Consider the following 20,530-nt stretch of genomic DNA (forward strand, 5'->3'; position numbering starts at 1 on the left):
TATGTTTGCCTTTTATTATAAACAATACTTAAAGTAACTTTAAGGGAAAAAAAGTAGGGAAGATGAAGGCAAATATGTGATCTTAGGAATATCATTGGGGAAAAAAAGGCAATTGTTGACCATGGGTGACATAAAATAAAACCTAGAGAGAAGGAGAAAAGCATGTTCCATGTTAATATGCATTTATATCACATAACATTCTTTTTCTGAATTAATCTTTTTATGATGCCCTTCTAATCCTGAGTAATATAAGGCTGGACTGTAGGGAGGGATAGCAGGGACCCTGAGAGAGAGGGAGAAAGAAAAACAACCCTCACCCTAAATGTAAAAGACCTCCCACTTCACAGTAAGTGGGAATGAGGCATGGTGGGGCAGGTCCACAACAGGGCCCGTGTGGAAGGGAACGGTGGCTCTGAGATGGCCCCTGAAATGGCTTTGAAATCCTACAAGTACTCTGTCACCCAAACGACACGGCCCCATACAAGGACAAGCTGTTTCCTTACCGGAGAGGTGGATAATGGACTGGTCAGGGTCATTATGGGTGAGGATAAGATATTCATTATCTCATTTCCACTTCACGACAACACCTCTGTAAGGTGAAGTTTACCTTCTACAGTGAGACTTAGAAAGACCTGGTGCCAGAACCAAAACTTAGATCTTCTACTCCAATTCTTGGTGACTTTTCAACATGTCCTAGGAATATGTTAGCTAGTTAACTTACTAGCAAATGCCACTACTGAGAAGATATTCCTGTCAGAAGGTTTCCAAAGTGAGGGGAATGTGGTTGAAAAAGCTGTGATTTCCAGAAGGTTCCTCTAAATCATTTAAGTGCCTGGTATCACTCTTAATGCTTTGGCAAGTGGGAGAGAATGAACTCCTCCTGGAGCCCAGGGCGGGTGTTGAATAGGAGAGTGTGTCCCTGTGGGCCAACAGAGGGCCTTAGGCAAAGCTGTCCTTGTGACTTTCTCCCTGGAGGAGTTCTTTGATGAGGGCAGAGACATCTGTAGGGACTCCAAGCATGTATTAAGGATGTTGCCAGTGTCAGAGCTGAGTTGGATTTGCAGGGATGTAGAACTGGGTGACATACCCTGTGTTCTAATTTGCATGAGACATAGAGCTCTGTGAGAAAGAGCTTGAACTCAATTCAGATTTATAATTATAGTTCAGATTTATACAGTCCTGATAGATAAACTTGGTGGTACTGAGAAAAAGCCACACTGCACAGGAGCAAGAAGGCCTCCTGTTTGGAGTTTAAATACTTTTTGACTTAGGAATAGTAGAAAGAAGATAGTGTGAGAAGAGCTGAAATGATAAAACGTAGTTGGTGGAAATGGAGAAGCATTAAGTAGATTTTTTTACATTTAAAAAATTGTTGAGCTAGTGATAAGGTGTTGAGTGTTGTTTTACATTTTATGTTTGTCTAGGTAAGAGCAAAATAAGTACCTCTTTGCTGGTAGAAATGTTTCTACTATTAGATAGGAAAAAAATTTGGAGGAAAATTTGCAAATAAATACAGTAATTAAAATTCTGTATTTTCATAGGCTTTATCACTGAATGAATATATGTCGACTTTGAGAGGCTTAAATCCATCTTAGGATCAATTTACAGTCCATGAAGGAGCTTCTGGGCACTGTGGTAATTTGATATTGTGCCAATTTAGCTAAGTTGGAACTGTGTTTTCCAGAGCTCTCTTCTCTGTATGGCTCCTGGTTAGGTCTGGTCACATGAGAAATCTACCTGAGATTTGGAAAGCAGCAGTTAAACGGAAGCCTTTACATTTGTAAGCTCAATGTAGGGTCCCAGGTGCAACTCATACTTGTCACTACAGCAGCCTTTGGGTGGTGGGGCAGCAGCTGGGCACTCAGCGCCTCCAACTCCTACCAGATCTTTTTCAGCTTTTCTGAGTCCTAGACCAGGGGTTCAGGGTATGTGCTGCTTTGAGGGGGAAGGCTTAGGTCAGGTCATCCATATAATCAAGGTGTGAAATGGTGAGAAACAGACAACACTGGTACCAGTTTGTCCTCACAGGTTTGTCCTTGCTCTCTGTAGTTTGTTCTCGGCTCTTCTTCCTGACTCCCTGCCCTGCTGACCTACAGGTTCATCACCAGATGCAGAGACAGTAACCTTCCGTAATCTTCACCAGCTCCCCTTTGTGGTCTTAGGAAATTTGATCCTTTAGCTCTCCCTTTCTGAGACATTATTTATTTCCTTAGCTTCTCCCCAAATTATGTAAAGTCTAATCTCTGTAGTAATTCCCTTATTCACATCACTCATAGCGGTCCTGCTTTCCTGGTCAAACCCTAACTGATACAGGCACCATATCTGTGCAACATACCTTCTTGTGAATAACAGGACCCTCTAGGGGAATTACCCTCTGAGTGCTCTTCAAGCTAAATTTGGTGTACCTTGACAGAGCAAAGGAAAGAATAATTAACTTTACAGTGACCTAATGTTGTCAAGATATTGAAGTCTGCCAATGTCTCCTAATCTTGAATTAAAGATTCAGTAGAAAAAAGATTCATGTTAATAAGAGAACACATTCTTATTATTATGAAATCTAAAATAAAAAGTAAATGTCCTTGTTTTATAGCACCATTAATAGGAACCAGGAGACTTCAGTGACCAGGAAATGTTATGCTGTTTGCATACTAACAAAAAGATATCTGAAATGTATTGTAGACAGTTGGATGATTATATAAGATCTACATTTATTACTTTTAGCATAGGCAATTTTAATATATATCTTGATAGGGATCTGGAAGAATAAAGTGTTATTTCATTTAATTAGAGTGAAAACATGAGATCACTTGGCAATTATTTGTGTCTTGGAAGGAAAAGAGAGAACTCATCAGAAAGCAGTGGAACATTGTTAGTTCCTGTGTTCTTAAAATTTTTTACACTAGTAAGTGAAGTACTTCTCAGATGTAAACCTCTAGTCAGGGGTTCTTGTGGGAAACAACATACCATTTGTTTCTTAAGAAGAGTAACTTTTTGAATTGAACCCTTGTGTCCTACAAGAGGTTGTGTATAATACAGCATGATTTTGAGAATATTTTATTGGCTTATTCTCCCTCATCATCACATTAGAATTTAGAATCAAATTTTCTTTTCTGTATTTTTCACTCAGTGATCATTGTTACCAGCTTGTGAGTTTGAAATCACAATCTCATGGAGTTCTTCATCTTGAATTCCTCATTCCCCACAGAGTTGGGCCTCATTTAAGCACAGAATACTATGGTTGTAGGGCAGCTGAGAGTAGGGAGCCACTGGAGGGGTGAGGTGTTGTACGAAGGAACGAGAGCTGATTACAGGCACTAAGAAGGCAGAGGGAAGGGTGCAGAAAGGGGCGAAATCTATAAAATTCCTCATCTATAAAATGGGGGTTTGGGGCCAGATCTCTCATTTTCAAATACATTTTATTTACAGAACCATTTGTTTATATGCAGTCCTCCGAAGAAAACTCAGTATTTAAAACAAAAGTACTCTGATTGGGGAAGGGTCAGACACATCCCTACTCCCCCACATCTTATTTCCCTGCTTCCTATGAGTAAAACTACTTTTGAATAAAGTATACAAGCTAGAAAACGTTTGAAAACTGTTGGTTCCCATATTCTTATTTTATAGTTGAGAGAACTGAAGTTCAGAGACTTTTCCAAAATCAAACACTTAGTCAGTGTTAACCTTCAAAACTGAGACTAGAACCTGTGTCCTGATTTCCAAATATCTGATTTTTCAACTTTTTATGTGGGATTCTGGCTAAGTCCATACTCATTTAATTACTGTTGTCAAATCTACATCTTCACATTTAACTTTCCTTTATAAAACTGCAACAATGATATGGAATCAGAATCTTTGAAATAAAATCTTTCTGTGTTAATCCTGCCAAGAGGTTTATTTTTGGTTCATTTTCCTTTTTTGGAATAGTGTGTGAAAATCATGACTATATAAATGCTGTTTGATAATGAAAATAAGGGTGATGATTTTAAACCATTGTGTGCCTATCTCTACCACAATAAGAATATGGTCTGCTACGGTAGAAGGTTATTAATAAGTGAGCTTATATAATAAATATTTATTGTGCATCACGGCAGCTGGTCTCCAGAAATGGTGGTCAGTAAACTGGCTTGCAGGTATTCGTGCCTTTTGTAGTCCTTTCAAACGTTGAATCTGGGCTGACCTTGTTTCATTTTAATGAATAGAACGTGGTAGAAGTGATGGTATGCCAATTCTGGTCTTAAGCCTTAAGAAGCCTGGTAGCTTCCTCTTTTGCGTTTTTGGAAGATCTAAGCCACCATGTAAGAAGTCTGGCAATCCTGCTGGAAAGACCACATGGAGAAACCTTATGGTGAGTGAGAGGGCCTGAAACTGTCGAGAAAGAGAGAGAAGGAGAGAGAGAGAGATTGATTTAGCTGGCAGAGAGAGTGAGAGAGAGAAATCAATTGATTCAGCTGTTCCAGAGACCCACTGAGCCCGGACTTCAGCCATCTCTGTGAAGGGGCCACACAGCCTGGGCCATTTAGTCCAGCCAAGCCCCCAGATGACAGCAGCCCAAAGATTGTTTTATGTTTAACAGTCACAGTCCTTTTGAAACACTGCCCTTTTTTTTGTGTGTGTGGTACGCGGGCCTTTCACTGTTGTGGCCTCTCCCGTTGTGGAGCACAGGCTCCGGACGCGCAGGCTCAGTGGCTATGGCTTACGGGCCCAGCTGCTCCACGGCATGTGGGATCTTCCCGGACCGGGGTACAACCCGTGTACCCTGCATTGGCAGGCGGACTCTCAACCACTGTGCCACCAGGGAAGCCCTAAACACTTTCCTTTTAAACACAGTCCTTTTTTAATACAACTGTCTCCAAACATCTTTTTAAATTTTGTTCTTATTGTTGATGGTTCTTTGTGCTTATCAGGGTTTCATGGAGTCATATTCTTTTTCTGAGCCATTTCTCAGCCCCAAGACTGTCTTATTTGGCCTTTGTTGCACAGAGTATTTTCAAATTCTATCTGAAGTTGAAATGAGAAACAGTTGTAGCTTTCAAGGTGGCAACTCCTAGGATTTCTGGGTTCTCTATTTTCCCTTGCATCATGCTTGTAGATAGGCCTGTTCTTTTCATGAGCTCACCTATTTTGTAGAATCTTGTTAAATACAGCTAGGAATGACCAGAGTACACTAGTAACATTTTGTTTTGCATTCTCTTCACCCAAAGCCATAAATTTATTAGGGTTATTACCTGCTGTTTAAGTTATTGCAGGTGAAAATTTCACCAAATATTTGATCCTTGCATAACACGGGTCACCATTTTTCTAGCTCCGAATAATAGTTTCCTTGCCACCTGCTATCTGGTGCAGAAGGTAGGGCCACATAGCAGCACCCCACTTCTAGGTACCAATTTCTGTATTAATCAACTTTGCTCCAGTAACAATATCTTAGGGGCTTGCAACAATAAAACATTTATTTCTCATTCACATGGCTTGTATCCTGTAGTCAACTGTGGCCCTACTCCAAGTGTCTTCTCATTCTGGATCATGTTAAAGGAGAAGTACCTCTATGAGACAGTCCCATTTCCCATTCTTATGGAAGAGGAAAAGATCAAGAGTCCTGGAAGAAGCTCCTGATGCTTCATAAAGCTTCTGTTTAGGTGTGGCATACATCGAGTGACCAAAACAGGGTAAGTGGCCTAGCCCAGTACCAGTGAGGTGAGGGGGTATGCTCCCTCTGCAGGAGGAATGGCAAGCCATATAACAGTAGTAGGTCATCCCTTCAGAAGGAAGAGGGTAGTGAATAATGCAAGCAAAATACCATCCACCGTAAACATGTGTATGTATTTCTTTTGCTCATATTTTCACTTCAGACAGTTACTCTGTTGGACCCAGCCTTTTCGCTCTTTGATTTACCTGTTACCCTGATCAGTCATGCTATATATAGGTGTTAACTTTGCTCTTTTTTTAAAGTTAATTTTTAAATTTTATTTTTTTAAATTGGGGGTTGACATATAGCATTATATTAATTTCAGCTGTACAACATAATGATTCAAATTTTTATATACTGCAAAATGATTACCACAGCAAGTCTAGTTAACATCCATCACCATACATAGTTACAAAACTTTTATTTCTCCTTGGTGAGAACTTTTAAGACATACACTCCTTAACAACTTTCAAATATGCAATACAGTATCGTTAAATATAGTCAGTCACCGTGCTGCATATTATATTCTCATGATGTGTTTATTTTATGAGTGGAAGTTTGTACCTTTTGACCACCTTCATCCATTTTGCCTATCCCCCACCTCCACCTCTGGCAACCACCAATCTTTTCTCTGTATCTTTGAGCTTGCTGTTTTTGGTTTTTAGATCCCACATATAAGTTAGATCATTTGGTATTTGTCTCTCTCTGTTGGACTTATTTCACTTAGCGTAATGCCCTCAAGCTCCATCCATGTTGTCACAAATGGCAAGATTTCATCCTTTTTTACATCTGAATAATATTCCATTGTGTATATATACCACGTCTTCTTTATTCATTCATTCATCGATGGACACTTAGGTTGTTTCTATATCTTGGCTGTGGTAAATAATGCTGCAGTAAACATATGGGTACAGATATCTTTTTGAGTTAGTGGTTTTTTCCTTTGGATAAATATGCAGAAGTGGAATTGCTATGCCATGTGGTAATTCTATTTTTCATTTTTTGAGGAACCTCTGTACTGTTTTCAATAGTGGCTGCACCAAATTGCATTCCCACCAACAGTACACAGGGTTCCCTTTTCTCTGTATCCTCACCAACACTTGTTATTTCTTGTCTTTTTGATAATAGCCATTCTAGCAGGTATGAGTTAATAATCTCATTATGGTGTTGAGTTGCATTGCCTTCATGATTAGTGATGATGAGCACCTTTTCATGTATCTGTTGGCCAGCTGTATGTCTTCTTTGGAAAAATGTCTGAATGTTCCTCTGCCCGTTTTTTAATTGTTGCATTGTATGAGTTCTTCATATATTTTGGATATTAACCCCTTATCAGGTAGATGATTTGGAGATATTTTCTTTCATTCTGCAGATTACGTTTCCATTTTGTTGATGATTTCCTTTGCTGTCAACTGCTGCATTCTTGTTTCTCAATTCTCTACTTGCTTGCAGCTGCCTACTCTCATTTCAGACTTGCTCATATCTGCATTCTGGATTGTGAAACCATCAGCTTTGCTCTAACTATCCCTACCCTCCTACTACTTCTCCAATTCTGATATGTGAGGAAAAAAAACCAAAGCCTTTGAAAATTCCAACTTTAGATTAACTATACACTAATGATCAAATTATTGTGCAGTTTTACTTGAAGCATGAAAAATTAGCTACCTTTGGTAGCTAGGACTAGAAGATTCTATTCTACTATTATATCTGAGAACTTCGGTAAACTACTCAATATAATTTATCATTGGAAGTTAAATTCTGATTTAGAAGAGACAGTCACTTCTCTTATAATTCTGGATAGGATAAACATGGTCTTCTTGGAGAGTTAATTTTACTTGATAAAAACCTTTTTTGGATTTTTATTCTTTTGAAAGGTTTTATTCTGATGTGGACGAATGTCTTTAATACACTGTTGAGTAAAGAAAGTAAATTTCTTGGGGCTTCCCTGGTGGCGCAGTGGTTGAGAGTCTGCCTGCCAGTGCGGGAGACATGGGTTTGTGCCCCAGTCCGGGAAGATCCCACATGCCGCGGAGCGGCTGGGCCCGTGAGCCATGGCCTCCGAGCCTGCGTGTCCGGAGCCTGTGCTCTGCAATGGGAGAGGCCACAACAGTGAGAGGCCCGCGTACTGCCAAAAAAAAAGAAAGTAAATTTCTGATCAATGTTACAGAACGGTTCAATTTATATATGGTTTTTTTCTGTGCACATACAAAAATATGTATATATAAAGGTATCTGTATATCTATTTGTCTATTGATACATACTATACTGATAAGTGTGTTTCTAGGGAACAGGGATGGAAGACTTTTATTTTTCCTTTATATAATCTTGTTATATTTAAATTTTTACAAGTATATATTATCCTGTCAATAAAAAGAAAAAAAGCACAAAAGTCACTAAAATTTTGTTGCTGATGTAAAAGTAAAATCTGTGAATTCTTTTTGTGTGTCAGTAAATCTCATTTTATGAAAATTTAGAAAGAAGAACATTTCCATGCATAGTGAGTTATTGGGAAGCTTACTTTGCATGTATTTTGGGAATGTGGAGTTAGTTGTACCGCCTGCCGGAAGGCATGGTGGCTACTGTAGCAGGGAGCAGTAATGCTGACACGTCCTGAGAGGGCTGGTTGTGTTGATCTGCAAGACTCCCCTGAACATGTGCAAAACCAGGACAGCCAGTTCTTTTGAAAAGCAAGTGCGTCGTCTTTCTAAGCAGTGTTTTTTATTTGTTTGTTGTTTATGTTTTTTGGCTCCTCAAATTGGTTCAATTTCCTGCCACGATTGTGCTCTTTCACATATTTAGGTCTGTTAAATTCTATCTTTCTCTACAGTGATTTTTTTTCAGTTACCCCCAACTAGCAGAAATTATGGTTTTAAAAATAATTATTCATGTCAGCATTTATGTTCCTTAAAAATAGTGTATTTAAAATTGTATTTCCTTAAGGAATATGGATTGGTGGTTAAAATAGTGATAGCAATAACAATAATAGAATAGCTAACATTTACTGAGAGCTTACTATTTGCCAAATACTGTTCTAAGTGCTATACATGTATGAACTCATTTCATCCTCCAGACAATCCTGTTAGGGAAATGATTCACATTTTATAGACGTAGAACCTGAAGCATGGAGAAGTTAAGTAAGTTGCCCTACCATACCTAGCTTGAAACTAATGAAAATATGTTAAATAGAAATTCTGACCAACCTAAAATCATTAAGGGCAGTGACAGAGATTGCCTTGTGCTCCCCACAATGGCCTTCACTGTGACCATGATTATGATAGATAGCAACACTCCCACTTCACTAGGGAATCTGCTAAAGGAGAAAAGCCAGCCTACAAAGTACGTATTTAAGATACAAGTTTGCAATTTCAGAAAAAAAGATCGGGTTAGAAGCAATACAATGAAGTCACTACCACAGACAAACAAACAAACAAACAAAAAATGCTTTAAACTCCCTCCAAGGTCATTGTCAGAATATCTTTGGAGGGTAAAATTCATTTAATAGGGAAAATTTGGAGAAGCCCAGTCGAACAGATGGATGACAGAGTGCAAGAAAAGGCAGCCAGGCTGAAAATGACAAATTTTACTTTGCTGGAAAGAGTATTTGGATGAGAAATTGAAATTAACCACATTCTTTATCTTATTATTGTATTATGGCATGAATTTAATAATTTGGCCAAATTTTTTGTTTTTTTCTTTACTATATTTATTATGTTGATATCTGGTAAGACATTTAAATTGTTCTATTTCTAGGTGGTAAAATAACTGGTAAAGAAATTTCCTACACTTACAAGAGTCTCATTAAGAAGCAGGTTTTGTGCTGAAAAAAAAAATATATACACAGTGAGAAAATCTTTCAGAGGCTAAATTTCGGGGGAAATATCCAGCATCAGGATCTATCTTGGATTGACTGTTTGCATAATGCACAAGGCTACACTCATTATCTGTTCTTACAGCACATAACAATGATGTGATTAGAGTTTCTGGAACGGTAACTAATTATGTTAGCTGCTATTTCACATTATATCCTATATTAGGAAGATTATTTTGGCAAGAGATTCATAGTTTCTCAAGTTCAAATTGTTTTAATTTTGATATATTTATTTGGGGGAAGGTAAATTGTAACATTAAAACATTATAAATGTTTTATGGAGAGCATGTGGTATGTTGTCAAAAATGTTTATTTAAAACTTATAGATTGGCCTTGTTCTCATTTATCATAATCACTCGAAAGATAAAAAATAATTAAGAGCTGACATGTTTGCTTTTAGATATTAGTTGCTGTTAAAGTTACTCTTGGGAGTAATATTTCATCTTTGAATCAAACTGTAAATAACAGATGAGACAAATGGAGACTGTCTTTTAAGTGATAAGGTATCCTTATTCTATTCTTACAGTGTTTTTCCTATAATACATGTAAAGCAGTAACTGGAATGATTAATTACTTTTGATTTAGTGAATGAAGGCATGGCGATTAAGCAGAAAGGCCTCAGTATTTAATATTTATTATCCTTCTTCTTATGTGTTAATTCCCTAAATGAAAACTGAACCATCTGTAGTTGAATTTTCCTCCAATTTTTTCCTCCTTTTGTTCTGGTATTAGTGGGCCTACACTTTCAATATTAATACTAATTATGGATTATTATTAGATATAAACAATATCATACGGCATTTAAGAATACGTCTGATTTCTTTTTATAGATTTCCTTGTCTGTCCTACTCCATCAATGGTAGCTTGTAGTGTCAGCTGTAGTTTAATGTAAATATCTCCCTAGCTAGACTATAAATAATGTTCTTTGAGGAAAGGGATAATCCTTTGACTATTTTATATTCTCAGCATCTAACTCAACATTTGATTGTTTAAGATAGTTTTAGCAAAGTTACCTTTATAAAGATTCAAGGAATTTTTAAAATATTAAATTTGTGCGTATTCTACTAAGTTTGAGTCTCCAAATGTAGAGAAAATATTTTGAGACTGTTAAAAGCCAATGAATTAATTTTATCAGCATATCATTCTTCAGCAAGATACTTTGATTATTGCTGATTTTTCTTCTGAGATAAAATACTCTATTGATTTTAAGAAGAAGAAAACAATATGTAAAACATTTATGGCATGATATGGAAACATATTTTTCTGTATCTTCATGGGTCATTATTGTTCACCTAGATATCTTTTAAAATTTTTAAATTTACCTTCTAGGTACTTATTTTTCTTTAATACAATTATGAATGCGGGTGGGCTTGTTGCTCAGAGTGGTTTCAATTTTTTAATTGAAAAAAGAAGAGATAAATAGAATAATAAAATGTGCTTTGATGTAAAATTTTTTAAAATGGAGAATTAAATGCATCATATTGGGTTAAATAAATACCAAGTATTAAATAATTTATAGCAGATATCTGACCAAAATATATGGAAGCAGGAGGACAGATCACACAGGAGGATAGAATACAGCTTCTCATTATGGAAACAGGTAAAACTTCATGTAGGATGTGACATTTCAAATGGGTCTAAGTGGAACAGAGAAGTTAGAGAGGCAGGACAGGGGAGAAGGGCTTTTCAGGAGGAAGCCAAGAAGAGAGAAGGTATCTGCATGCTTGGAGACTGTGTGGTAGGGAGTAGCAGAAGATGAGAACAGAGATGGAAGACAGAGATACAATGATGAAGGATCTAATATTTGTTTCCCAGGGTTGTTATAACAAATTACCCCAAACTTGGTGGTTTAAAGCAGTAGAAATTATTCTCTGACAGTGCTGAAAGCCGGAACTCCAAAATCAAGGTGTTGGGAAAGGTTTATTTATTTATTTATTTTTCTGGAGGCTCTGAGGGAGAATCCATCTCTCACGTCTCTTTTAGCTTGTGGTGGCTGCCAGCAATCCTTGATGTTCCTTGGCCTGTAGATGTATTACTTCAATCTCTGCTTCTGTCTTCACGTTGCCTTCTCTTCTATGTATCTCTGTTTTCTGTTCTGTATCTTATAAGGAAAACTGCCACTGGATTTAGGCCTAAGTTCAGGATGCTCTTATCGTGAGATCCTTAACTTAATTACATCTGCAAAGACCCTCTTTCTAAATAAGGTCACGTTCACAGGTTCTGGGATGACATGTCTTTTGGAAGGCTGCCATTCAACCCACTACATGTCTTTGACAAGGACTTACGTCTATAAATAAAGAGTTTATTTAAAAATAAAGTTTATAAGTAAGGCTGTGCCATTATTACACTTGTTATGTGGAAGACAATACTGTTCAGTAGAGAACTGGACAGTTAATGAAGGCTTGAATTAAGGCACGTGGGTTTGGAGGAGAGAATCTGGTTTCAAAGAGAAATTTCTAAAGTAAAATATATAGAATTGAATGACCTAAGGTGTGGAGGAGTGAGAGTGATGTTGGAGATGATAAATTTGAGGTGTCTGTGAGATATTTAGGAGCAAATTTCTCGTAGCAATTGTAAATGTGGGTTGGGGATTCAGGGGAGAGCTTGTGTGGTTGACTGTCAAATTGGTGGCTCCCAGTGAACCACAGCTGTAAGGATTCACATCCTTGTCCTTCCTCTGCATTTAGCTTGGCTATATGATTGGCTTTGGCCAGTGGGATATTAAGTATGATGCAAGCTTGGTAAGCTCTTGCACATTGGGCTTATCTTCTTGAAACACTCCCCCTTGGAACCCAGATGCCACACTGTAAGGAAGGACAGGTTGTCCTTCTGGAGGGAGAAGCCATATGAAGAAGAACTGGAGGATGAGACAGTGAGAAAACTGGAGGCTTCTGTGGCAAGAGCCCTCCTGGAGGAGAAATGAGTAACACCAGCACTGAGGTCCTGGATGTGTGTAAGAGGCCTTCTTGGAGGTTCCAGTGCATTCCAGTGGCCAGCTAAATGCAGCCATAGAAGCGATTCCTGCTAATACCAAGTGGCACAGAAGAACCACTGGTCAACCCACACAATTGCGATAAGCAAAAAACCAAACAAACAAAAAACACCCCTTAGTTTTAAGCAACTAAATTTTGAGGTGGTTTGTTATGCATGTGTTATGGACTAAATGTTTGTGTCCCTGCAAAATTCGTATGTTTAAGCCCTCACCTCCGATGTGATGGTACTTGGAAATGGGGCCTTTGGGCGGTAGTTAAGGTTAGGTGAGGTCTTGAGGGTGAGGCCCTGGTTTGAAGAGATTAGTGCCTTAATAAAAAGGGACACCAGAGAGCTTTCTCTCTCTCTCTGCCATGTGAGGACACAGGGAGAAGGCAGCCGTCTGCAAACCAAGAAGAGAGCTCTCACTAGAACACAGCCATGCTAGTACCTGACCTGACCTCAGACTTTCGGCCTCCAGAACTGTGGGAAATAAATTTCTGTTGTTTAAGACACCTAGTCTATGGTATTTCATTATGGCAGCCCAGTTAAATAAGATAGCATCTGTTGGTAGAAAACGGAATCACCTTGGAACATGATATATGGATTGGGGAGTATAAAAACAGGAGATGCAGTCATGGGAATGGACCTTAAATGAGTAATTGCAACAATTAAGGAAGGCCACAGGAGGTAGAAAAACTAGTGAGATAAACTGAGAAATGATGGTTACTCATTGTTTTGAGAGAATGTAATTAAAATCCATTCAAGTAATACAGAATCAGGAAATGGTGCTGTTGAGAAAAAGTTTCACGAACAGAGCACTATCATAAAACTAGGATGAGGATTAAAATGGACATTATATTTGACAGTTGGGAGGCCATTGAATGACACTGGTGAATAAACACTGAATCTTAGGGCTGCAGATGATCTTAGAGCAGCACTCCCAAATAGAACTTTCTAAGATATACACAGTCCAGTATGGTAGCCATTAGCCACACATGGCTATTGGGCACTTGAAGTGTGAGTAGTTTCCCAAAGAACTGAATTTATAATTTTATTTAATTTTAATTAATTAACATTTAAATTTAGTTAGCCACATGTGGCTAGTGGATACCATATGGGATAGCACAGTATTGGGAGCACTAAATCTAAGGAAGCTGAGGTCCTTGTAAGTTAAATATGAGAGCTATATTTTGTTCAAAGATAATTTGGGGAGAAATAGCTAAAAATGGTAATAGTGAGGGGAGGGAAAAAAGACAATTGAAATGGAGTAAAAAAGAAAATTTAACATTAAAATATTTTAAACAAAAAGTATACCATTGTAATTTGTTGTACATGACTATTGCTAAGAGTATAAGAGCTATTGAGGGCAACCTGTTAATTTGATTAGTGATACTAGGAATTAAGTCAGTTATACTTTGTAACACAGCTATACTTGTCTAGGTAGCGTGTAAATGCGTGCTTCAGAATTTACATGCACAGTTTCTTCTTCTGCAGTTAAAGAAACAGACTTCAATCCCAAATGCCCAGCTGGACAGTGCTAATCTAATTTATCCCTCCTGGTGTATATTAATCCACACAGTTACTTTATATATTTACCATTCTCTTGTGAGTTACTATGGGTTACAAAATTTCACTGGATTAAGGTGAAATCACTACTGGGATAGGGAGTGACAATTTAAACAGGCACATGTAGAGATTCTGCACAAATAGAATGGGAAAAAACGGTGCTTACAAAATTTAAAAGCAGGTAAGGTACCTGTAGTGGTTAATTTTATGTGATAAATTGAGTAGGCCATAGAGTACCCAGATTAAACATTGTTTCTGGGTGTGTCTGTGAGAATATTTCTGGATGAGACTAACATTTGAATTGGTGGACTCAGCTCTTCCCATTGTGGGTGGGCATCATCCAGTCCATTGAAGGCCTGAATAGAACAAAAGGTGGAGGAAGAAGGAATTCACCCTTTTTCCCCTGCCTAACTGCTTGAGCTGGGACACCTCATCTCATCTTCTCCTGCCCTCGGACTGGGATGTACATCATTTGCTCCTCTTGCTCTCAGGCCTTCAAACTCAGACTGAATTACGCTACTGGCTTTCCTGGATTTCCATCTTGCAGACAGCAGGTCATGGGACTTCTCATCCTCCATAATCATGTGAGCCGGTTCCTCCTAATAAACCTATCTCTGTCTCTATCTCTCTTTTCTCTCTCTGTATATAATCCTATTGGTTCTATGTCCTCTGGAGAACCCTGAGTAACACAGCACCTCAGGTTTTGGATTTGGTATAGACTATGACCAATTCTGATAATGAAATTTCTATAAAGGTAAACATCTCTGTGGAAGTTTTCATCTTTTTGGAATGGGAATAACCCATCTTCTGTTTGATCCTGTGGACTCCTATTTCCTAAAAGAATACTATGCCAATTTTAATTAATTTTGAAGTGAATGTTTCATTTTGAAAATTGGATCAGCGTATCTGATGATGTTTACTGGCCACATTAATGGAAGTCTGTTTCAGGAGATGGAATGATTATGAGACAGGCTTAGGCAACAGAATTTCTTTGGCTTCAAGAGGTTGGTATTGAGTTCTGGGATGTATGGGTAGGATGGAACCAGGAGCAGATCAGAGGTCGTTCTTGGCAGGTAACTTTGGAGGAGTTAGATGTCTGCTCTGGATCTCAATTTACACATATGTGAAATGAAAGTGGAGTATTAGATTATCTCTAAGGTTTCATCCAGTACTAAAATTTAATAGGTCTTCTTTGGAATAACAAAAGTTACCTTGCAAGTAACCCAGTGCTTTGCATGTTGCTCAATAATGGCAGTGATGAAGTAATGAATACTTGGATCATTATTCTTGAAAACTAGTTATTCTTGAAAACTACAAATAGGAGGGCCCCTTTATCTTCTCCTATGAGAGGCTACTTGGTCAATATTTACAACTTGGTGGAAAGGGGGAAGTGTAGATAGGGAGGGAGTCTGCAGAGTTTCTTACTTGAGCTGACTATCTTCACAATATTGTATCTTTTCAGGGTGAGTGCCATAGAGGGTTTTGTTGACTGCAAATGTAGTTGTAGGGTGTATTATAGACAGATTGGTGGAATTAGCAGGGAGCAGAAGAGGGCAGAATTACACAGAAAATTCTCTGGAGTTATATAGCATCCATTATTTCCTAAGGGGACTCCTTCAAGGTTCCATTTTGGGCCAATTATTTTCCATTTGCCCCTGAAGATCTTACACAAATCCCTTGTCCTATTCTACTCTCTGCCCAGGAGGGATGACATATGGATTCCATCAACAAGCTCCTGACCTCTAGCTTCTAGCTAGGTCTGGTCAGGATATGAGGGAGGGAGAAAAATGAAATCAAGGTATTTATTCCTGATATCCCACCCTTTGAGGTCAGCTTGAGCTGTCCATGTCCTTTGACATGTTGTTACTGCTTCTCTGAAGGCAATAGTCACTCACAAGTCTCTCTTCTTCTGGGTCCTGGTAACTGTTCCCTTCCTGCTCTCATCAGGTCTAGGGGTGGTGATTTCTCTGCTGCTGTGAGTCCCAAGTTCCTTCACTATCCCCGTGGTTTACCTGTGTAATTAGTTCCTTTTTAAATTAACCCTCTTAGAATTACTTTGAGTGTGCTCTGTTTCCTGCTGGAACCATGACTAATAGCTATACCATTCTACAAATGGAGAATGGAAATGAAATGGCAGCTGGTGCCAGATCGCCACACATCTTATCATGCAGCCCTCCATCACAGCCCTCTGGAGCATCTTAATTGTGCCCTCTGTCACCTTTTCATTTTCTTCCTCAACAGTTGGCTTCTTCAGTGGCCTCATGGACCAAGCAGGGAATAAGGCTATAGCCAATTCAAAACCAAGCCGCAAATGCTCAATTCCTTCTCCTACCCTTCCCAGTATTCTACTCCAGCTCTTCTTGGCACTGTAGACTATGAGATTCTCAATCAAAGGCAGAGATTTTGTCTTGGTCTTATTTTTGTTCCTAGAGCCTGGAACATAATACATGTGAAACATCTGCTTATGTAATGAATACATGGAAGATGGAATTAAGGAAATGTCTATTTATTAAGCCCTGTTTCCAGGCAGCCCAGGGGTGCTCTGCTTCTCTCCCTTCCTTGAGGATGCTCATTGCTTTTCTTGCCTCCTTGCACAGCAGTGCTGCTCTGTTCTGACCAGTCATGTGCTTTTGTAAATGGCTTTTGTTTTTTTTTCTATAACAGCTTTAATGAGATATAATTCACATGCCATACAATTCACCCATTTAATATGTACAATTCAGTGTTTTTAGTATATTCACAGAATTGTGCAACCATCACCACATTCAATTTTAGAACATTTAATTACCCCCCCCCAGGCCTTATACCCATTAGTGGTTACCCCTCCCCCACCAAACTTTCGTACATCTCCTCTTGCCCTCATCTTCTGGCAACCACTAATCTATGGATTTGCCTATGCTGGACATTTCATATAAATGAAATTGTACAGTATGTGGTCCTTTGTGAGTGGCTTCTTTCACTTTGCACACTGATTTCAAGCTTCATTCAAGTTGTAGCATGTATTAGTACTTCATTCATTTTTGTTACATCTAAATTTATTCTACTATATGGATACATCACATTTTATTTATCCATTCATCAACTGGTGGGCAGTAGAATTGTTTCCTCTGAATTCTGGTAGGTGTTTGACAACTAGCAATCTGGGAAAAAAAGTCCTTCTTCATAGCATTTGTTGATTTCCTTGGTGTAAATACCCCCATCATGGCTGATTGCAAGCTACATGATGTCACTGAACATGGAGTTGGAAAGAGATGCTAAAACAGGCTCTTGTGAGCCCCTATAAGCCAACTCCAGCATACCGCTCTGACCATCTTTACTGATGGGTCACCCAAGTTACCAGAGATGTGGCCACACACTATTACTTTAGGATAATAATAATGATAATAAAAGTAATACAACAGGGAACATTTATTGAGCACTTTATGTGTACCAGGCACTGTGCTAAGCTGTTTTTTCTCATTTAATTCTTGATCACAACTCATCTCCTTAGCAGCCTGCAGCTCCAAACTACCAATATTCTGTGCTTGGTTCAGTGTCTCCTAGCTGGTCCCCTTACTGTTTCTTAAGTACTCCAAACACATTACATCTCACAACTTCAGCACATTTCCTCTAACTGTTACACTCTTTTCCACGGATATTAACATAGCTCATTCCCTCATTTCTACCAGATCTCCGCTCAGGTATTCCCTCCTCAGAAAGGCCTTTCTACCACCTCATCACTTTATTTAATACTTTGCCAAGTTTTGTTTTTCTTCATAGCACTTATCACTGGCATTCTCTTATTCTGTATACAGTTGACCCTTGAACAAAGTAGGAGTTAGGGGTGCCGACCCCTGCAAAGTTGAAAATCCGCCTATAACTTATAGTTGGCTCTCTGTATCAGTGGTTCTGCATTCATGGATTCAACCAACCCCGGATCATGTCGTACTGTAGTATTTGCTGCTGAAAAATATCCATGTATTAGGGGACCTGCAGTTCAAACCCCTGTTGTTCAAGGGTCAGCTGTATTTACTTTATTTGTTTACTGGCTGTCTCCCCACCACACTGTAAGCTCCGTGAAGGCAGAATCTTTTGTTCACAGTTGCATTGCCAGTGCCAAGACCATGCCCTTAATCACACTACTAAGCTGGGAAATTTGGAATTTTCAAACAAGTGCCTCTCTTCTCCCTCTCTGCTCCTCCTGCTGCTGTCAAAGGAATGTTTAGAGAACATTATGCCCCAGTCCCTGCATCTCTGTTACTGGCCCGAATCCCAGTAGAGCTAGGGCTCAACTGACACAGGTGGGAGACAATCCAGTGATGTGGCTGAGCGTGCACCTCACTCTGGGGCCAGTCTCAGTGGACCCACATCCCAGCTCTGGCAGCAGCTCACTGTGTGCGCTGGGTAGGTTACTCAGAGTTTCCTATCTTTAAAACAGGATAATAAGAGTCCCTACCTCATAAATCTGTTGTGAGGATTAAATTAACATGTTAATTTAAAGTGATCAACACATAGCAAGTGTTCAATACATCTTGGTGAGGACATCGTCTGGAGTAAGCTTTACTTACTGCATAAGTCACCTGTGTGTCCTGCCACATGGAAGCCCCATAAAACTTGCTACCTGCCTCCTCTGCAGCTTTTCTATTACCCTCGTCACTGGCATTCTTTTTTTTTTTTTTGTAAATGCAGTTTATTTATTTAAATTAATCAATTATTGTTTATTTTTGGCTGCACTGGGTCTTTGTTGCCGTGCGTGGGCTTTCTCTAGTTGCGGTGAGCGGGGGCTACTCTTCGTTGCGGTATGCGGGCTTCTCATTGTGGTGTCTTTTGTTGCGGAGCACGGGCTCTAGGCACGCGGGCTTCAGTAGTTGTGGTACACAGGCTCAGTAGTTGTGGCTCACGGGCTCTAGAGTGCAGCCTCAGTAGTTGTGGCGCATGGACTTAGTTGCTCTGCGGCATGTGGGATCTTCCCCAACCGAACCTGTGTCCCCTTCATTGGCAGGTGGATTCTTAACCACTGCACCACCAGGGAAGTCCCGTCACTGGCGTTCTGTAAGAGCACTTCTAGATTGTCGTGCTGTCCCAGGGAACTGGATGGTTCTCCATCTGCTTTTGTTTCTCACAAAAGAGGAGACCCTTGGGCTTCAAGAAAGTGTGATCAGCCTGCTTCTCTTTCCTGGCAAATCACCTAAGCTTAGCCACTAAGTTGGAAAAGGCCTAAGGGAGACCTGGTTATTCTTAGCCTAACTAGCTGAGACTTGCCAGGTCTGGAGCATCCCTAGGGCTTGGGAAAGAAAAGCTCCCACAGAGGAGAATCTTTACCCACAGCCCTAAGATATTGAAAGTAAAGGAAGCCAGACTGAGTGAAGAAAGAAAGAGATGGCAAGTCATTCATGAAAAGAAGAGTAACCACCCCGTATGCAGGACTGGCTTGGAAGGAAGCCCTGAGGCCCTCAAGTCCACTTTACTATGTGCTCCTGCTAGGCAGGGTCCCTAATCCAAGGACCTGTGTTTTACACCCTCATTCCATGTACCACCCTCCCGTCCCCAACTCCAGGACCATGAATTTGGTTCAAGTCATGAATTGCTCAGATGGGGAACTTCATTTAGTAATTTTCATAAATCTAGTTCTGTTACTATTTACTGAACGCCCACAAGGAGCTGGGCAGTATTAGTAGGCAGTCCCAGGAATCCTAGGAGCCAAGAATCCACAGTCACATCCCAGAAAAATAATACCCCTGTCTCTCAGCATCATTATTTCCTCCGAGTCAGCTTCTGGGTCTGATCCATGCACAACACAAACACTTCCTAGTACCTGGGCTCCCGCGGGGCCTCTGTGAAACGCTGGAGGATTAAGGGGCGGGGAATAGGGAGGGCTGGGGAGGTAAGGAAGGAAGGAGGGGGAAGCAGTAAAGTGCGTCTCCCCCTCTAATCGTGTTCCGATCAGGAGTCGGCCGTGTTCCCAGGCGCCGATTCCGGCCGGCAGTCCAGAGACTCTTCCAGGAACCGCCTGGCATCCTGGCCGCGGACTTCGGCTGGTCTGGCGCTCGCGTCTCCCTCCTCCCACCTCTCTCCTCCTCTCTCCGGGATCCGTGCCTCACTCAGGGGCGTGTCCTGCCCTACCTCCCTTTCACAGTGGTCCACTCATCCTGTTACAGCGACAGCGGTAGCGGCGGCGGCGGCAGCCAGAGCAAGAGCAGCGGTAGCTCGGGGTTTTCAGAACGAGCGGCAGCAGCTCTGTGGGGGCACCTGTGCGGCGCAGAAGTAGAAGGACCGGGGGTGGGGTTCGTGCCAGCCGCTGAGCCCGAACGGAGGGGCGCTTCCCAGCCCCTTAGGATTCCACTGCTCCGCAGAATCTCGGCCTGGAGCTGGGAATACCGGTGGGGTGTCATGTGCAGGGCCGGCTAGACGGCTGGGGCAGGGAAACATTTGGTCCAAGTGTAGAGAGGCAGAGAAAGCTGTGT

Source organism: Delphinus delphis, chromosome 7 (assembly GCF_949987515.2).
Source record: "Delphinus delphis chromosome 7, mDelDel1.2, whole genome shotgun sequence".
In the NCBI taxonomy this organism is placed as follows: Eukaryota; Metazoa; Chordata; class Mammalia; order Artiodactyla; family Delphinidae; genus Delphinus; species Delphinus delphis.